Below are 21,294 nucleotides of genomic sequence, written 5' to 3' on the forward strand. Positions count from 1 at the left end.
ATTCTACTTATAGCATTTAAACTGCTGCAATATCCTTTTTTTTTCAATATTTATTCATTTTTGAAGAGAGAGAGAGAGACAGAACAAGTGGGGGAGGGGTAGAGAGACAGGGAGACAGAATCTGAAGCAGCCTCCAGGCTCCGAGCTGTCAGCAGAGCCCGACGTGGGACTCGAACTCACAAACCGTGAGATCGTGACCTGAGCTCAAGCCGGACGCTTAACCAACTGAGCCACCCAGGTGCCCCTAAACTACTGCAATATACTTTTGAGTGGGAAGAGTGGAATTACAGATACATAAAATAAATCGCTACAGTAGGAACAAACTAACAGAAGACATCCTTTTAAATGGTCATTAAAAATAAAGTCCCTAACAAACGAATTTCAAGCTTACCTCCTAGTGAAACTTGCTGAGTTCTCAGGTTTTCTGGCATTATGCAAGGCAAGAGTACAGGATGCAGAGTAACAGAGACCAGTTATCATCATGATGTCCACTTACTAGTACAAGACCTTATGCAAGTTTCTTAATTTATCTGAGCCTGTCTTCTCATATACTTCACAGCACTGGTATAGGGACTAAATGAGAATGTAGGTAAAATGCTAGGTCAGTGTGACCCTGGGCAGTTCACTGATGTCTTGGGAATCTCTACAGTCTCCCGTGTGAATAGATATAACATCAGCTCTACTCCCTTCCAAGGGTGCTGCATCAATCAGGCAAGAAAACGTGTGTGGAAGTGCACTGTAAACTGACAAGAGCTGCACATGGGTTAGGTCTTCTTTCCTTTGCTACCAGAAATAGCAGAGACTTTAGATCATTATTGTGATGAGAAGAGACAGTGATATTTGAACATTTCAGGTGTTTGGGGGGGACATGCTAGGATAAAAGAACCTGATCTTTCATGTGGAGCGCAAGAATCCTAAAATGTATTTGGTATCTGCGTCTTTTAGTTAAATAACATCCTGGTCTTACCTACCAACTTATAGGGATTAAAGGGCATAAGATCTTAGCCACACTGGGGATTTCTTCTCACCAAAAAATAAAATGACTTATTTTATTATTTTTAAAATTTTTTTAATGTTTATTTTTGAAAGAGAGAGAACGAGAGACTGAGCATGAGCAGGGGAGGGGCAGAGAGAGAGGGAGACACAGAATCCGAGGCAGGCTCCAGGCTCTGGGCTGTTAGCACAGAGCCCGACACGGGGCTTGAACCCACAAACCACAAGATCAAGACCTGAGCCGAAGTTGGATGCTTAACCGACGGAGCCACCCAGGCGCCCCCCAATATAAAAGGACTTAAAAGCAATAGCATAGTATACTTGCATTCTCCCCAGTCATCCAAGATAAATACATGCAAACAAAAGCAATACCAGATCCCATTTAGTGTGCAGAGAAGCAGTGACAGCCACAAAAACAGCCTTCCATAGAGCACACACCGGAATTGGTATTTCATCACTGTGCTTAAATCTAATGCTGCTTTTATACTCCCCACATATAATAAATACTATTAATTGGTAGAGTTCAGCCTGCCAGCATACATTCAAACCATTTTAAAAACATTAGTTGTCATTACCAAGCACGTTTTATAAATACCATACAACAATTTTGTCAGCACAGAGCAGCAATTTTAATGGGAAGAGAACATTTATGAACATTTATTATACTCCTACTAGGTACCGTGCTGTGTGAGGTGTTTTCGTATATATTTGTGCAGTTAATTCTCACAAATGAGGTAGGTGTCAGTGGCACTTTACAGATGAAGAATGGACACTCAAATTGGTTATTAAATGACTAGTCCAGGATCACACAGCAAAAAAAAAAAAAAAAAAAAAAAAGCAGTACTTAGGCCCCAAGATAATTAGTGCAATTCAGTAACTCTACATCAGTGGCAAAGAACATGAGGTTTAATTAAGTAAAGTTTTGTGTCATGGTAAAATTTAGTTGGCAGTTACCAATATCCTGAGACACTTTACATATCTTGTTCAAGAAGAGACTGAACTGTAAATATGCATTCCTTCCGTAGAAACAGTTTCTGATTTAAAATTTTAAACATAAAGACTTAGCACTGCAGGCTGACTCAGTCAGTAGAACATGAGACTCTTGATTTTTGGGGTCATGAGTTGAAGCCCCACATTGGGTGCAGAGCTTACTTAAGAAAAAAAAAAAAGGCATCACTGCAGCTAGTTCTTTTCAGAGATAACTCTGCAAAGGAAATATAAATTCACTAGAGTCAATAACTGTTTTGTAAAGAAGCTATCTCTTGGCAATCATATCAAAATAAGTGCCAAAAATTACTTACAAATGTGAAAACATTTTAAGAATTTTGAATATTAGAAAAATGCTTCCTATAATCACAGCTCTTAAAATCTCTTAAAAGCTAACTCTAACCTACATATCACTATCTGCTATACTATACAGTGATATTGTTAGTTTTCTCTGAAAATTCCCGTTAAAAAATCAGGTATTTATAAGGGCTCAGTTGGTTGAGCGTCCAACTTCCACTCAGGTCATGATCTCGCGGTCAGTGAGTTCAAGCCCCACATCGGGCTCTGTGCTGACAGCTCAGAACACGGAGCGTGCTTTGGGTTCTGTGTCTCCCTCTCTCTCTGATTCTCCCCCGCTCAAGCTCTGTGTGTCTCTCTCCTTCAAAGATAAATAAACATTAAAAAAAATTAAAAAAAACAACAGGTATTTATAAAATAAACATTTTAGAAGGGCTCTAAAATGGACAGTACTAATGATACAAAAAGACTTAGGACTATATATCTTACCAAACAATGAGATGTTAGGAGTGTTTGGACAAGAACCAAAACCCTGTAGAGCTTTCCAACTAAATGGTTCTAGCAAAAGCCTGATGGCTACATTGTTATCTGGTTATAGTATTCCAAGATACAAAACAAACCTAGATTTTAAAAATATAAAACTGTATCAAGTTCTAAAACACCACCCTAATTAGGTGTTGTGGTTAAGAAAGCAGGTTTGGGGACCACCTGGGTGGCTCAGTTGGTTAAGTGTCCAACTTCGGTTCAGGTCATGATCTGGCAGTTCATGAGTTTGAGCCTCACATCTGGCTCTGTGCTGTCAGTACTGAGCCTGCTTCAGATCCTGTCCACACCCTCTCTCTGCCCCATTCTCCATCTCTCAAAAATAAACATTTAATAATAAGCAAAAATAAATAAAACACACATGTAAAAGAAATTAAGGCCTCTCATTACTGAGATAATTTGTTTCCAAGTTTAGAATTTAAAACATAATAAAAAAGGGTATCTGGGTGGCTCAGTCAGTTCAGTGTCAGACTCTTGATTTCTGCTCAGATCATGATCTCATGGTTTGTGAGATTGAGCCCCTTGACGGGCTCTGTGCTGATAGCACAGAGCCTGCTTGGGATTCTCTCTCTCCCTATCTTTCTGCCCTTCCCCACTGGCGCTAGCTCAAGTGTGTGTGCTCCCTCACAAAATAAGTAAATAAATATTTTTTTTAAAACCATAGAAAAAGAAGCAAAATCCTAACATTCTTGATAGCAGTCAGGGTGGTGATTAACCTGGGGTGGGGTATAAGGGAGGATCAGACAGGGAACTTTTACACTTATAGGATGGTTATCCGGGCTTTTGTTTCACTGGTCTTTATTTTATGTTTATTTTTTTAATGTTTATTTATTTTTGAGAGAGGCAGAGTGCGAGCAGGGGAGGAGCAGAGAGAGAGAGGGAAACACAGAATTGGAAGCAGGATCCAGGCTCCGGGCTGTCAGCACAGAACCTGAAATGGGGCTTGAACTCTCGGACCATGATATCATGACCTGAGCCAAAGTCAGATGCTTAACCGACTGAGCCATCCAGGTGCCTTGGTCTTTAAAATGTACATGATGTTTTGGGGCATCTGGCTGGCTCAATCAGTAGAACATGAAACTCTTGAGCCCCACTGGGTAGAGAGATCACTTAAAAATGAAAGCTTGGGGTGCGTGGGTGGCTCAGTTGGTTAAGTGTCCGACTTTGACTCAGGTCATGATCTCCTGGTCTGTGGATTCGAGCCCTGTGTCAGGCTCTCTGCTGTCAGCATGGAGCGCACTTCATATCCTCTGTCTCCGTCTCCCTGCCCCGCCCCTCTCATTCTCTCTCTCTCTCTCTCTCTCTCTCTCTCTCTCTCTCTCACAAAAATAAACACGAAAAATAAAAGAAAATAAATATAAAATCTTTTTAAAAATCTTTTAAAAATATAACAAAATGTATGTCCTAAAATATATCTCACATATATAATACTTCACAATAAATAAATTATACAAAATAAGTTTAAACATTTCGAAAATATAATGAGAAAGCACATTTTAATCTTAGAAAAGGGGGAGAGAAAAAAACAAAAAATAAAATAAATGCTGTATCATTCTAAGTGTTCTAGATTACTTCAGATTATGTATGCAACAGCTCAGCTCAGTTATGGAAACATTTCCAAAAGACTCCATTCAACCGTATGAGACGTTATTTTTCTTTGTGGGTTAGTTCTTATGAAGGGTATTGTTGATTCCCTGGGAGCATGTCTTTATGATCATAAAACCTGGAGGTTGTAAGGAATGTCAGAAGGCTTCTCTTACAACATGTTCACTTTCCACACAAGGGAACGTTAGACCCCTTCGCTTCCAAATAACAGGTTTCCCCACTCTGCTCCCAGCTGTTACAGCTAGCCACCAACGTGACACAAAGGGGCAGATCCTGTTTTCTCAATTACTTTGAAACAGTGACTAGAGAAAAGGTGAATTTATACCAACCATCAGGAATCTAGACCTAATATGTACCCCAACAGATGCCAGTACCTACAGAGGAGCCTGGTGCCTCAGTCAAAGAAGGCATTCTGGAAACATGTGCGTAAGTGAATTTAGTCATTAAGAACAAAGCAGCGGTTCTGCCCCAAATATTTTACATATAAAAGAAAATCACCAAAGAATTCTATGTCATCATATAATGAATTCAGTAGTGTGCTGTGGGCAAATGTACAGAATACAGGAGGGAATAGGGAAATAAGACAAAAGATTAATGTTGCACGGGGTAAAATGGAGACAGAGGTCTTAGAGGAGAAGAACTGGGAATTAAATTTTGAAAAGCTGATAAAGAAAGCATTCTAGGATTTCTCCAAAGAAACCTGTTGATCTTTTTACACCTGCTTCCCTTTTCCACATTACTGTCAAATTTTAACAGACATATCCACATTGCCCCTCAAAGAACTTTTGGAACCCACTGAGAATGGAACAGTAGGAAGAAAGAAAAGAAACCTTTTTAAATGTTTAATATAAATTCTTCAAAACAGAAACATCTTTAAATGGTAAATACTCATTTTCTTAAGTTTTGAAGTTCACCAAAATAAAACTGGACCCCCCAAATTAATAGAAAAACATTTAAAAACAATCCCCCAGGGCACCTAGATGAGTCAGTTGGTTAAGGTCTGACTCTTGATTTTGGCTCAGGTCATGATTTCACGATTTGTGAGCTGGAGACCCATGTTGGGCTCCATGCTAACAGCATGGAGCCTGCTTGGGATTCTCTCTACCTCTCTCTCTCTCTCTCTCTCTCTCTGCCCCTCACCTGCTTTTCTGTGCACTTGCTCTCTCTCAAAATAAATAAAAACTTAAAAAAAATTCCTCCACACTCAGGATTGCAAACTTAAAGCGAACATAAAATTAACAGGACATGTGGGTACCATGAGCAATGGATAAAGGGTTTCTCTTTCCAGCTACTTTAATGAGAGACAACAGAGCCATACTGGTAAAGAAAAGACAACTGGAGAAGAGACTCACTTCCAGTTCTAGATAGATGAGCAAACATAAATAAGCCACTTCTGCACCCTGGCTCTGTTTCCACATCTGTAAAAGTAACATTAAGTTACTTGATGACCTAACGTTCTATTATTCTATCTGTAAACTTCCTAAAGCCACTCAGATATCATTATCTTCTAGCAAGCTACATGTTAGGCATTCATCCATAAGGGTAGCAAAACAGAAAATGAATCTACATTATCCAGAATTCTGTACTGTAGCAAAATTTTACAATTAAACAAGCCATTCTAAGTCTTGCACTGAAAAAGTGCATTAGAGAACTAAGTTTGGATTTTCGATAAAACACGATGCATTGAACACCCACATTTACCTCTTTTGTCCTCTCCATAACTCCACTAGAACAGCAGTAAAAACAAGAGCTACAAGAAAAAAGAATAGGAGAGGAAACCACTACAAGTTTTTGGAAGCTGAAAAGCAGATGGGTAGGTTATTTGACTTAGCATAGAATGTAAAACCTAAGAGCACATTAAGGGGAAGCCCAGAGCAAACTGAATTGTGCTGGGACACACCAAAAAGCTCAGAATACCTCTGCAAGTGGGGACAGCAGACAGGGCTGAAAAAGAACAGGGTGAAAGTTCTAACCCAAGATTCCCACCCTAACCCCAAGCAGCCATTGGTCAGAAGATGGGAAGCCTATTCTGGAAACTAGAGAGACTCTGGACTGAAACACAACTGGGGGAAGGCCTAGCAGTCTAAAAAGATGGAGATTATGGGAAAGTAGATATCCTGAAAGGTAATCCCCAGCTCTTTCTCCATTCAGCTCCCCAAATGTTTCAACCAGGGATAAGCCAAAGATGGGAGCATTCTCTCTGGAGATGAATTTGCCCCACAGAAAAACACCTACAAGTACTGACTACTAGAGGTGACCTCCTAACTATCTTTTTTTTTTTTTTAAGCTTATTTATTTTTGACAGAGACAGAGTGCGAGCATGAGCTGGGAAGGAGCAGAAAGAGGGGGAGACACAGAATCCGAAGCAGGCTCCAGGTTCCGAGCTGTCAACACAGAGCCCGATGCAGGGCTCAAACTCACAAACCGCAAGATCATGACCTGGGCCGAAATTGGACGCTTAACCGACTGAGCCACCCAGGCGCCCCATCCTAACTATCTTATAATGAATAATAGCACCAGCCAACTTTCAGAAGCCCCCACTCTGTCAAACCCAGCTTTCAGTTTTTCAGTGGCTCATTATGGAACATGAGTAAGACAGCCAAGGCTATACATTTAAGAAAATCCCCTAAATGAAAAACTAAAATAAATGATCAAGTAAAGGTATTTTAAGGAAACAGATGGTACAGGAAACTGCAGGGAAAAAATGTAATTACAATTAACATACTGAGAGAAGAACTATCCCATGAAACAGAAATAGAAGACTATTAAAACGCAACATTCAGGTGTGCCTGGGTGGCTCAGTTGCGACAGACTCTTGGCTTTGGTTCATGTCATGATCTCATGGTTCGTGGGATCAAGCTGTTGGGCTCCACAGCTGGCACACGGAGCTGGCTTGGGATTCTCTCTACCTCTCTTTCTACCCCTCCCTCACTCGCACTGTCTCCGTCTCTCTCACAATAAATAAACTAAAAAAAAAAAAAAAAAAAAAAAAAGCAATATGCCAAGGGGCGCCTAGCTGGCTCAGTTGGTAGAGCATTCGACTCTTGATCTCAGGGTTCTGAGTTCAAGCCCCATGCTGGGTATAGAGATTACATAAAAGTAAAACCTTAAAAAAAGGGGGGGGGGGCAACATTCAGAGAAAAAAACTTGAAACTTAAAAATATGATAGCAGAAACCTAATTAAAAGTGTCTGAAGATGAAGTTCAAGACATCTTCCAGAAAGCACAGCACAGAGACAAAAAAGATGAAATATAGAAAAAATGGGCAAATTAAAGGACCCATCAGTCCATACATTCCAAACACAAAGAATAAGAATACAAGAGGGAAAGAAGAGGAAAACCAGGGACAAGGGAGAGAAGAGGGAGGGGCACCTGGGTGGCTCGGTTGGTTAAGTGTCTAACTCTTGGTTTCAGCTCAGGTCATGATCGCAGGGTTATGGGTTTGAGCCCCACATCTGGCTCCATGCTGACAGTGCAGAGCCTGCTTGGGATTCTCTCTCTGCCTCTCTCTCTACTCCTCCCCTGCTCACATGCTCACCTGCTCACATGCACTCTCTCTCTCAAAGTAAATAAATAAAAACTTTAAAAAAGGGGTCGGGGGAGAGAAGGTGGAGGCTGGTTAGAATTAAAGAATTCAAGTAAATCTCCCAGAACTGAAAAATGCATGTTTCCAGACTGAATAGGCCCCCAGTGTGCCCTATACAACAGATAAAACAAGGCTCACAGTAAGGCAGATTACCATAAAATTTCAGAACATCAGAGACAAAGATCAGCTCCTAAACCACCTCCAACCAAGGGGAAAGAAAAAAAAAAAAAAAAGAGTCAGAACATCATCAGACTTTTCGTTAGCAACAACAGAAGCTAAAAATCAATAGAACAATTCCTGTTAAACTCAGAAAATTATTCTATACTCTACACCCAGGTAAACTATAAATCAAGTATGAAAGAAAAAGAAGACATTTTCATACATGCAGATTCTCAAATCTACATCCTATGCACCTTTTTCTTAGGAACCTTCTGGAAGAATTGCTTAAGTATAAACACCGAAGGGGAAAGATGTGGCATCCAGGAAGCAGGGAGTCCCAACATAGGGAGGAAATAACTGTTATGTAGAAAGGTAGATCCAAGGATGATAGCTGCGCAGGTCTAGAGAACGAGCTATACAGACTAAAAAAATAGCAGCATGAGTCTACTGCCTAAAAGCTTGGCATTAAATGCCAGAAGAAACAGCTGGAAGAACAGACAATGGGGGTCCCTGCAGAGGTCAAATGTTGGGGAGAGGAAAAGCAGGCAGGGTACTTTTTATGTTGCACACAGCTTAGCATTGATAAATATTAAATTTTAAAAGATTCTTCAAAAGGTTAAAGAGAATGTTTAAAATTTTTTTTATAATGTTTATTTTTGATGTTTTTTTTTTATAATATTTTATTTTTGAGAGAGACAGAGACAGAATGCGAGTGGGTTAGGGGCAGAGAGAGAGGGAGACACAGAATCCAAAGCAGGCTCCAGGCTCTGAGCTGTCAGCACAGAGCCCGACATGGGGCTCGAACTCATGAGCTGTGAGATCATGACCTGAGCCGAAGTCGGATGCTCAACCAACTGAGCCACCCAGGCGCCCCAAAGAGAATGTTTTAAAATCACATCTAAAAAAACATGATTTCCCAAGCAAGATTTCCGAGGGAAAAAGAAAATGATAAAGAAAAAAAACGTAATTTTCAAGGCAGAGCAAAATCAAGTTATTTGAAAAACACTACACCTTAGCAGAGAGTGTGGCTTTGCTTGAAAACTATGATGAGTAGGAAACAATGTTTGGCTGACAGATACTTACTCAAAAGTCATAATCACAAAGCCAGAAAAAAAAAAAAAAAGGAAAAATTTAAACATATGATGGTATGGTTGGGGAAAGTTCATAGTTTATGGTTACATCAAACACTTCACAAATTAAGATTACTTTTTCACACACTCAAGCAGATGCTAAATCAAAGTTAACAGAATAACTTGACTACATCACATTTTGGTAAGAAGTAAAAACACTTAAGAGACAACTGTTTCCTCAGGAAAACGCAAATACTGCAGCTTTGTTGAAACAAGTCAACGTTTTGTGTCAGGGTCGTGTATCCTTTCCTAACGACTGAAACAAATAGTAGTGGGATTCACTGGCAAACCTGAAATGACTGTTGCCCAGCCTTCTGTATAAGCCCCTAAGAAATGACATCTCAGGAAATATGCTCTTCTCTATCCCCAAATACTGCAAAAATGAAAACATCTAGATTTTCTATTGCCCTCTCATAGCAAATGCACCTAAAATAGTATTTGTTCATCGTATTTAATACTATCTACTTCTATCTCATGGATGTTAAGATCATACTTATAATCAAGTATTGGGCTCTTCAATAAACAGGCAAGTAGAGAGGGTGCTGCCCACTATTTACTCAGTTTTCTGACATCTAGGGAGGCTGCGCACATGGAAAATAGCTGGATCTAAGATTCTTTGATAGTCTACTGATTTGTGGCCAGGGAGATCTTTTTAAACTACTGCAAGGAAGCACTCTCCCACCCAATCTACTCTGGTAAAAACACTTGCTCTTCTTTTGGCATAAATGAAGACAATGGAAGAGATGAATTTGCAAGCTGGCTTAACTGTAGCATACTGTACAGCCTTCAAGTTGAATGCATAAAAAAACCACCTTCGTTTCAGTCTCTTGGAATCAAGAAGAAAACAATACTTTAAGCTTCTGCATAAAGTATGATGTTCTTTTTGAAGTTTGAGAAAACACATAATAGCTTATAAAATATAATGCATAACCAAGAGCTCCTCCAGCTTTAAAATAATAATAAAATACTATGTCCAGATCTATTCTCAAAGCAAATTAGCAAGACATTAGGAAAAAGCCTGCACTGCAAGAAAAAAAAAAAAAATTGTAACAATGTATGGTGATGTCAACTAGACTTACTGTAGGTGAGCATTTCACAGTATGTACAAATAGCAAATCATGTTATACACCTGAAACTAACATAATGTTATATGTCAATTATACTTCAATAAAAAGTTTTTAAAAATTTTATTACATTTATCCTTTCATGCTTCTTTCACAGAAGGGAAACAGCTAACTAAAATATGAAGAAATGTTCAAACTCACTAGTAAGTAGAAAATATAAATTAAAATAAGACATAATTATATAGCAAAAATTCCAACCGTGGACAATAGCAAGTGTTGGGAGGTGGAGAATGCAAGGCCTGTGAGGGGTACACGCTGATCTACCACTCAGCAGCCTGTCAGTACCTACGCTACAATGCCACTCCTGAGTTTGTATCCCAAACACATTCTCCACGTGCCCATAATGAACACAAACAAGACTGCTGTTAGCAGCACTGTTTACAGTAGCCTAGGCATCCATCACTATGGGAATGGATGCGCACCATGGAACAGCATGCTGCAGGTTGGAGCAATTAGCTAAGTGTACATCCAAAAACATTCCCAGATCTTAAAACAGGGCTGAGTGAGAAGAGTGAAACCAGAGTAAGAGCTATAACATAGTTCTTTAAAGATTTTGGGGTTTTTTTTTTTTTAAGTTTATTTATTTTGAGTGAGAGAGAGAGAGAGAGAGAGAGAGAGAGAACAAGTGGAGAAGGGGCAGAGAGAAGAGAGGAGAGAACCCCAGGCAGTCTATACTGCCAGCACAGAGCCCAATGCAGGGTTCAAACCCACAAACTGTGAGATCATGACCTGAGCTGAAACCAAGCGTCGGATGCTTAACTGACTGAGCCACCCAGCTTGCTCCCAAAGATTTTATTTTTAAGTAATCTCTACACCCAACATGGGGCTTGAACTCAGAACCCCGAGATCAAAAGCCGCATGCTCCACCAACTGAACCAGCCAGGCACCCCAGAGCTAAAGCATTTTTACAGGGAGAATTCTATAGCCAAATTCTGCAACAGTGAAGTATGGTGAAAAATTTTAGAATGAATGATAAGCACCCACCCCCGCCCCAAATCACTAAGCATTTAAAAAAATTTTTTTTAAATTTATTTATTTATGAGAGACAGCATGAGTGTGGGGGAGGGGCAGAGACAGAGGGAGACACAGAATCCGAAGCAAGCTCCAGGCTCTGAGCTGTCAGCACAGAGCCCGACACGGGGCCTGAACTCACAAACCAGGAGATCATGACCTGAACCAAAGTCGTATGCTTAGCTGACTGAGCCACCCAGGTGCCCCATTTTTTTAATGTTTTTTTTTTTTTTTTTAAATCACTAAGCATTTTAGAAAGATGCATATAGAATCAAGGACATACATCAAACACATTAGAGAGGGTGCTTGTGGGGTGGGAGAGGAAAATAGGCATGGAAATGGGGGCTGAACAAAAGGGCTTTATACACCAATGCTAGACTGTGCCCAAATCATAGGGAATGAAGTTCAGATTCAAGATATTTTTCATTCATGCACACATTAATTTATTTAAACAATTTTTTTTTAATGTTTATTTATTTTTGAGAGAGACAGAGACAGAGACAGAATGCGAGTGGGTTAGGGGCAGAGAGAGAGGAAGACACAGAATCCGAAGCAGGCTCCAGGCTCTGAGCTGTCAGCACAGAGCCCAACACGGGGCTCGAACTCACGAGCTGTGAGATCATGACCTGAGCCGAAGTCAGACGCTCAACCTACTGAGCCACCCAGAAGCCCCACATTAATTTATTTAATGAAAATTTACTGAACACGTCTTAAGTGCCAAGTACTGTGTTCAAATATAAACTTTTCTTGTTATTTCTGCTGAAGGTTTTTATCTTAAAACCTCAAAAAGACATATGCTTTAAGATACATTTTAACTGGAAGTGGAAAGGAAAAAGAATTTACATTAGAATATGTATACTATAAAGTGAGAAATTCATCGTTCTTAAAATAGTTTTGTAAATGTTTTTCATGAAATATGAATATACCTTCAAACTCTTTAAATGACAAACTTATATGAAAGGTTGAAATACAGAATGAACTCTGAAGTCCTACCAAATTACACTGTCACATCTCAATCCACAAGTAAAACATCTTTTCTCATGGCTTTCAGTGGTGAAACAATTTTTTTTGGAGGAGAATTTTTTTCTACTTTATTTGTTCTACGTAATTTTCCCAAAGATATTTCAACTGCTCAGGAACACTTCTTGCCAGATTTCTGTTTTCTAAAAGAATTCACAAGCAGACTGCTGGCTGCCAATGTAGGTGTTGTAGCTAATATGCTCATTTACACTGTGCTGCTAACAAAAACTGATGAACACATTCAGTGCAAAGTGACATTATCTAGTCCAAATCCCATGAGCATAGAAAAGATGTTTTCCACCCAAATTACCTGTTCCCCTCTTTTTTTTCCAATCCCCAAATGTTAACTAGTATACAAGATAACACTGGTACACACAAAACCAAAAGCAACTTGGAGGGCATCCTATGTCTAAAGCTCTAAAATTGTGAACTGTCAGGGGGCGCCTGAGTGGCTCAGTTGGTTGAGCGTCTGACTCATGATTTCAGCTCAGGTCATGATCTCACAGTTAGCATGGAACCTGCTTGGGATTCTCTCTCTCCTTCTCTCCCTGACCCTCCCTCTCTGTCTCTCTCTCAAAATAAGTAAACATTAAAGTAAATAAATAGGTAAAATTGTAGCCCTTCAGTATCTGATACTAACAGTTGGTAGGTGGGAGGATGAACGGTGAAGAACGCTGATGGTTGAGCCAACCATCGGCACCACTGGAAAAACACACAAGCTACGCGGTCTGTCAGAGGGGTCAGCAGAATCTTCAGCACACATAATAAAAGACCACACATTAATTTATTCAGGCTTACAAAAGATAATGCATTTTTATTCAATAATAGTAGCGAACAATAAACACTTACTGTGTGTCAGTCACTGCCAATGGACGAGGTACCATTATCATTTCCATTTTGTAGATCATTTTTCACATCAAATGCAGGCTCTTTATCATTGCCTTTAAAACCTCCACAAAATGGTCTCAATTCCATTATGTCTCCCTTTCTGCCAATCCAGGCCTCAGTTCTGACTCAAAAACTTGACTGATATATCTCATATGAATGGAGTGGTTCTTTTCTCTGCCCAGCTTCCTTCTCCTCCCTTACTACTACAGAAAATTCCCAAATGAAGATGTTCTCAGTTAACCCCTTCCTCACATGCTTATTGAAAGTAAACATTATAGAAGCATATAGAGTAAAAAGTGAATACCTTCTCTGAAAAAAGGGAATACCTCAATAACAGTCCTTACAGTTTACGAAAATAGAAATATTCTACACATACTGTCCTGTAACATGACTTTTTAAAAAATACAGTTTAGGGGTGCCTAGGTGGCTCAGTCAGTTAAGCAAAGTTAGGAAAATTAAGCGAGTTAAGGAAATGAGAAAGGAATAAAACATACCAATACAAAAATCAACAAAACAGATGGAAGAGAAATGAAGGACAAAAAAGCTTTAAGACCTACAGAAAACAATTAACAAAATGCCCTCAAAATAAATAAATAAACATTAAAAAAATAAGGGGCGCCTGTGTGGCTAAGTCAAAGTGTCCAAGTCTTGATTTCTGCTCAGGTCATGATCCCGCAGTTCCTGAGATTGAGCCCCATGTCGGGCCCTGCACTGACAGCACAGAGCCTGCTTGGGATTCTGTCTCTCTGCTTCTCTCACCTATTCACTCTCTCTCTCAAAATAAATAAATAAATATTTTAAATACACACACACACACATAATTTAAAAAGTAAAAATATAAATATAAATATAAATATAAATATAACAGGGACACCTTTCTGGCTCAGTTGGTAGACACGCAACTCTTGATCTCAGTCAGGGTCATGAGTTTAAGCCCCATGCTGGGTATAGAGATCACATACATACATAAATAAGAGCTTCTAAGTGTATTTAAAATAAATAAATAAAAGAAAATAATATCTAATAGTGGATGTCTTTCTAAATTAGCAAACAGAGATCCACTGCATTCCTAACAGCTTAATGGTATTCCATTGTGTGGAACCATCACATGTCTTTTTTTTTTTTTTTTTTTTTTTGCTATAACAAACAATGCTATAAAGAAAAACTTTGTATTCATATTTTTCATGCAAGTGTATGAATATATCCACAGGACAAATTTCTAGAAGTGGAATTGCTGGGTCACAGGGTAAGCACATTTTAAATTCCAATAGACTTGTCAGATTTACCTCCAAGGAAACTTACATTCCCATCAACAGTGTGTAAGAGTTCCAACTTCTCCACATCCTTTTTTTTTTTTTAAGTTTATTTCTTTATTTTGAGAGAAAGAGAGCACGTGAGGAGGGGCAGAGAGAGAGGGAGAGGGAGAATCCCAAGAGGCTCCACACTGTCAGCACAGAGCCCGACACAGAGCTCAATCTCACCAACCATGAGATCATGACCTAAGCCAAAATCAAGAGTCGGATGTTTAACCGACTGAGCCACTCAGGCACCCCCCAAATTCCCCACATCCTTATCCACTACTGGCTACCATAACCTTCCAATCTGATAGGTAAAAAGTGGCAATTATATGTTTTATTTTATATTTATTTAAATGATTAGGATTACTGAACTTACAGCTTAAATAGATTTTGAATTTATTATTAGTTGTAGGCTAAGCTGAACTAACTATGGAGAAAAACAATTCAAGAAGCACATTAACAGAGGAACTGGGGAGACTGGTAATATTTGACCAATCTGGGCCTTAAGCGTGGAACAGACAATGATGCCAATCACAAATGAGTTTGATCTCTCCATTAAAGCACACTTACCTTTCACTTGAAATACAGTTATCATTTCTTCAAGCTATGCCATATATTCAGAAATGTTGTTTTTTTTAAGGGTATATTTAATTCCACAGTCAGGTACTCACTTTGTCATCTTTACTTACTCATGACACTCCTGTGTGTGATGCCTACTTCAATGATATTTTGTTTTGTATGAAATGTTGCTTATCAATCTGACCTTCGACCTCTTTTAGAGGTTAAAGCACAAGAGTATAATTAGTGTCTAGCCATGAACATCCAATATAATTAAGACAACTAATATTTGTAATTGTATTAGAACACAGAAAGAGGAGAGTAAGAGAAGTAGATGTTAGCAATGGCCCATCCATAGGGATATTCTAAACATTCTAGATTATGAAAACAAAACACTAATGAAGCTCCCAAATACTCTATAAATGCTTACATAAATGTGATGTCTTCTGTTCATGAATGCCGATTCACTGTCAAGGGCTAGATGTCTATGATTATAATGCTATTAGCAATGATGGCCGAAGTGAGCTATTCACACATTTTCTTACCTAATTTTCTTTGTGGCCACCTCCAGGAAACAATTTTTGTCAGAGAGACTCTAATTAGCTCTAACAGGGACTTAGACCTTATTATCCTGATAAATTAGTATCTATAATTGCAAAACTAAGTATCACAAATTATCTAGCATTCTAGAAAGGTTTTGGCTCAAAACTGATGTATCAGTAAACCCCTCGCTACTGTTTCTTTAATTCTCAATTAAAATTTATATTCGTGGGGTGCCTGGGTGGCTCAGTCGGTTGAGCATCCGACTTCAGCTCAGGTCATGATCTCGCAGTTCGTGAGTTCAAGCCCCGCGCCGGGCTCTGTGCTGACAGCTCGGAGCCTGGAGACTGCTTTGGATTCCATGTCTCCCTCTCTCTGCCCCTTCCCTGCTCACGCTCTGTCTCTATCTCTCAAAAATGAATAAATGTAAAAAAAAAAATTTTTTTTAATAATAAAATAAAATTTATATTCTTCATAGAACAAACTGATACTTAAGACTTTATTTCAAAGTCAAAAACTCTTGCTACTTTACTATGTCCACATGGCCCGGACCCACGAGCACACGACAGATACTACACATCCTCTTTCCTCTCTGTCAGAGACTGGCAGAAAGAGATAGAGCAGGGGGCAGGAAAGAGCAGAACACCAGTGTGACAAAGTGCTCAAGCCAGGCTATAAATTAGCTTTTGGTCACTCATGGCTACATTTTGAAAAGCTGACACAGAGGTAGGACCTATCCTTCCCTTGGAGGAATACAAGTATCATATGAAAGCATCTCCCCAACTCACTAACAAAAGAGCTGCGCTCCCACCCCTCACCCAACTTGCCCAATGAGAGAAGCACTGCTGGGTTCTAAAGGCAACAAGACGCTCTGTATTCTGACAATGGGAGGGAGGAATGAAGACTAGCTTCCTGGGCTCTGAACTCTGCCAGGCTGTCCTGCTAATCCTTCCCAAATCCCACAATGTTGGGGTGGGGGTGGGGGACAGAACAGACCACAATCCAAAACTGAATCAAGGATAGTAGCTCTGGATTACAGGAGGTTATAACATTCCTCTTTGAATGGGGGCGGAGTGGCCAGTGAGACTGTCGCAGTGCATATACAAAACCCTGTACATTTATAAAAACATAAGATAAAAATACATTTTATCCTTGATCCTTCTGATGTGGTAACCAACATCTGCCCCCAAATCATTTGCCAGCCCAGGCTGCACGGAAGGCACACAGTAGCAGGCATTTTCACACAGTGAGGCTGGAAGAGATGCTCCTAGAGTGTAAATTACTAATTAGCTCAATAGAAGACAAAGAGAGAAAATACCTGTCACAGGATGCTGTTTACAGCCTGACATATAATAAAAACAACCCTGAAAATTTCAGAAGAGTGCCTTACTTTTCAGACTTCTATTAACATGTAAATGGCAAAGAAACAGTATTATAGTCTTTAAAAACTGCCCATGTCTCAGAAACAATAATGTATGACTGGAAAGAATGCTTTCCAAATAATTTGTAATTTTCTCATCCTTATGAAAGCTAAGTGTTTCTAATTATTACAATCAGCTTTAATAAGGAGCTATATCTCATAGCTTTGATGATCATTTAAAGAGTTGGGGGTGGGGGTGGGGGTGGTATGTATTCTACACACATCAGAATACAGCTAATAGTCCCTTCACTGAAATTGAACAGGCCTCATTTTGCAGCTCATGCTTTTATGAAATGGACTGGCTACCATTTTAATAACAATTGAGGATGAGCTGGAAGATACTAGCAGGGATGGGGTCAGTTAAATCTCCTTATACGATGACAACTGAAATGACTACCAAAATTTGAGTTTATTTTGGGTGAAGGTAATAGTATGTTAAGATATTTATATTCATCCCTCTACCATGAGGCACATCTATCTGTATTAATTGTAACCAATGTTCTTAAGGAAGTGCATTTTGCACTTAGATTTCTTCCAGCTCCTTGATGCTACGTAAAGATCTTCAGTATACGTATTTCACCTAAATATGTTCCAGTCATGGTGATGATGGCTCCTGTCTTCACATAATAATCACCCATACATCATTAAAAGCTATCACATCCTGAGGATGCCCTTGTGTGTGAACACAACATGCCAGGTACTAAGAAGGTCCCCAACAGAGATGTACACCAAGACATGGTTTTTGCTGATGAGGGAGGGGCCTATACACTTGTTGTTCACAGGTAAAAGAATGTTTTTCAAGACACACTGAAGAAAATAAACCATAAACCCCCCAAATCCACTCTCAATCCAACCTTGAGACTCCTTCGCCTCAGAAGATTAACTAAAATCAAACATACTAACTTGCTGATACATTCAGATTCTTCCCTTTTCTTTTGAAAATTAAGGCCTTCCTATCCACTTTTTTTTTTTCAAATTTGCTTGAAAGATACTCCAGTGAAAGAAAATGATAAAGCAAATGGAGCAAAATGTAAACAATTGGTAAATGTGAGTAAGTGTATAGAGAAGTTCCTTGTGGCATCTTTGCAACTTTTCCATAAGCTTGAAACATTGTACAAATTATCACAAGCCACACACACAGACAAAGAGTATTAACAACAGAAGCTCTCTCACAGGGCTGTTGAGAGTTTCAAACAATTCACATACTTAGCTCATGCTGGGCACTTAGTAAACACTAATTATCAGTTATTTTAAAAAATAAGTGGATCAACTATAACAAACAAACCACTCTGGTGAGGAATGCTGATAATGGGGGAGGCTCTGCATGTGTGGGGATGGTGGTATATAGGAAACCTCTGCACCTTCCTCTCAATTTTGCTAAGAACCTAAAGCTGCTCTAAACAAACGAAGTCCTGGGGTACCTGGGTGGCTCAGGCAGCTAAACATCGGACTTAAGCTCAGATCATGATCTCACGGTTCATGGGTTCGAGCCCCGCCATCAGGCTCTGGACTGACATCTCAGAGCCTGGAGCCTGCTTTGGATTCTGTCTCTCCCTCTCTCTCTGCCGTTCCCCGAGTCGTGCTTGCTCGCTCACTCGCTCTCTCTCTCTCTCAAAAGTAAAAAAAAAAAAAAAAAAAAAAAGTCTTAATAAAAAAAAGAGTGGTCCAATTTGTTTAACCAAATTAAAGCATACATAAATATACATAGTATATTACTTACACAGACACGCATAAAGAGAAGACAGTGAAAAACCAGAGTCTGAACATATTTTGCTTATGGATATCTGCACTAAAATTGGAGTTCCGCTTTTCCTCAGTGGGCAACAATCCCTCAACTGCAAACCCGTATGGTTTATAACAAGTCCTTTTTTTATGTGAAAAAGGTAGATAGCTAACCATTTATCTGCAGTGCAGTCAGGCATTTTATTGGTTTTGGGTTGTCTTATGAATGCAACTTTTTAATGAAAACACAAGGGCATGTAAGAACCCAGATGTAATCTTTGCATTAGACATAGCCCTTCTGGTGTTTGTCCCAGTTTCCCCACCTAGAAAGCTACTGAAGAAAGGTTAATAACAGAACCACAGGGATAATTTAAGGATTGGCAAACAAAACAGGTTAAGGGATAAAATAAACTAACACTGTTTAATCTGGAGAAGAGCATGCTGACGAATCACCTCACAACAGTCAAGTAGAGGTAATACCAGAGCACAGACTGCCTGCAAAATGCCAAGGTTCAAATCTTATGCCCACCACTTGGTAGAATTCTACAAAGAAAGAAAAAAGAAAGAAAGAAAGAAAGAAAGAAAGAAAGAAAGGGAGGAAGAAAGAAAGAAAGAAATGAAATGAAATGTCGGAGTGTAACCTTGAGGTTTTATTAAATGATTAAAAGTCCTTTAATCTGAAGGAGTCTTTATTTCATCACATGTAAAACAGGAACAGTGATAGTGCCAACCTCACAGGATTGCTACGAGTAGTAAATGAGTTACAGTCTGCAAAGAGCTTACATTGGTGGCTGGCATAAAAGTATATACATGGGCAACTACTATTATTAAGTTTATGAAGAACTAGAGTCTACTTAATATTATAATAAGCAAATATTTTTACTCAATTGAGAATGAGGCAACAGAGAACAAACAAAATTACAGCATTAGGTGCATGCTAGCTAGAAGGCAGATTGTCCTAATAGAGAAAATAATTAAATACTGGAAAAGATTAGCTACAGAGGTTGCCACATTATCTCTGAAGATTTATGAAAATAGCATAAATGTTTATCTACCTGGGATGATTTAAGTGGGATATTGACTGAAGTTGCAGGATAAACTAGAGGTCCTTTCAAGGTCTCTTCCCATCCAAAGAATCTACGATTAATCAGAAAAACATTTAAGTACGTACAACCTCTTCATTCAAATCCAAACATATAACTTAAACGTTTTTTGCTTAACAAATAAGATTATAACCAAAATAAAGTTCAGTTGAGTAGAATTTACTTGATAAACAAATGAAAATAAAGCTTACATTTATCATTGGGAGTCCTTATTGATCAACAGTATTATTTGAACTAAAAGATTATCCATTTTCAGTTTTAGAAATATCAACAGAGCAATAACCATTCTCAATGAGAATTAGTGATTTAGCACACTATAGCAGCATATAGAAACAAAAGACAGGACCCTAATGGACTCTTTCCCTTGGTTGACCGTATAGTTCATCTATTTTCTTTTTCATCAACATCACATAAGTCTAAAATAATTTATATAAAGACATCGTGTATAAAACAACTACACTATAAAAATGTCAATACCATAAACAGAGTGAAACCTAATAGTAATGCCAAACATAATGCAGACAGCAAGGGGATATGCACGAACATCCTACAGAAACAGTTACCTCATAGAAAAGTTACTCTTAAATTTGAAAGTTCACATTTCAGACTGATCCTCTTGAAACTGAGCAGCAAAAATAGTAATTTTTAAAAATTTCCTGTTAAATTACAAAATCAATGGAGTCATCTTGAACATCTGCTTACGAGAATCCAGATTCCATGAACACAGCAGCTGAATCCAAATAGATTTTAGGTTCTGAGTTATTGACATAGATTAATAACCAGTGTTTCTGATACCCACTAATCAAAACATAATTTTGCTGTTACAAATGCCACCAGTCTAATCATTGCTATTTACACAGACACCCACAAAACAGTGGTAATTTAAAATTTACACAACTTTGAAAAAAAATTTCTTTGTGTATCTGACACTAATGAAATAACCTCAAGTAAGATTCTCAAGATCAGTTTGCATTTTTCCTTGTTAATGGTAGCTATCCTAAATTACAGCACCATCAAATAAAAAGTAATAATCGGTCATATTCTTAGCTAAATGTAAAAGCTTCAGAATAAAAGTCATCAAAACAAAACAGTAGGAATAATCTAAATTTTGTCCCAAATTTCTCAACTACCTTTTAATTTCCAGAAGTGTCTTAAAAATCAAAAGCTTCTTGGAAATTAATATTAATACGGCCTTCTTTATTCACAACCACAAAACAGGAGAGCCAGTGGAGCTGTCCAGGGCTCCAGCTTGCATTACCATATAGAGGCTTTTTCATGATAAAAATTACCTATAAACTCATTATTTAACCT

The 21,294-nt window shown here is 38.7% G+C and overlaps 1 protein-coding gene across 10 annotated transcripts in view; it reads right to left on the reverse strand.

The window, feature by feature from the left end:
* The window catches only part of USP49 (ubiquitin specific peptidase 49), an 87,384-nt gene that overhangs the window by 56,595 nt on the left and 9,495 nt on the right, over positions 1-21,294 (reverse strand). For 7 of the 10 annotated variants that reach the window (XM_058733912.1, XM_058733909.1, XM_058733908.1 and 4 more), the window contains exon 2: positions 19,936-20,017. The exons of 1 other annotated variant lie outside the window; for it this stretch is intronic. The gene's annotated coding sequence lies outside the window, so the exon portion shown is untranslated. Of the gene's footprint in view, positions 1-8,163; positions 8,210-13,094; positions 13,205-19,935; positions 20,018-21,294 lie in introns of all 10 variants that reach the window. 2 more of the 10 variants (XM_058733911.1, XM_058733910.1) reach the window with 2 other exon arrangements.

Source organism: Neofelis nebulosa, chromosome 6 (genome assembly GCF_028018385.1).
Source record: "Neofelis nebulosa isolate mNeoNeb1 chromosome 6, mNeoNeb1.pri, whole genome shotgun sequence".
Lineage (NCBI taxonomy): Eukaryota > Metazoa > Chordata > Mammalia > Carnivora > Felidae > Neofelis > Neofelis nebulosa.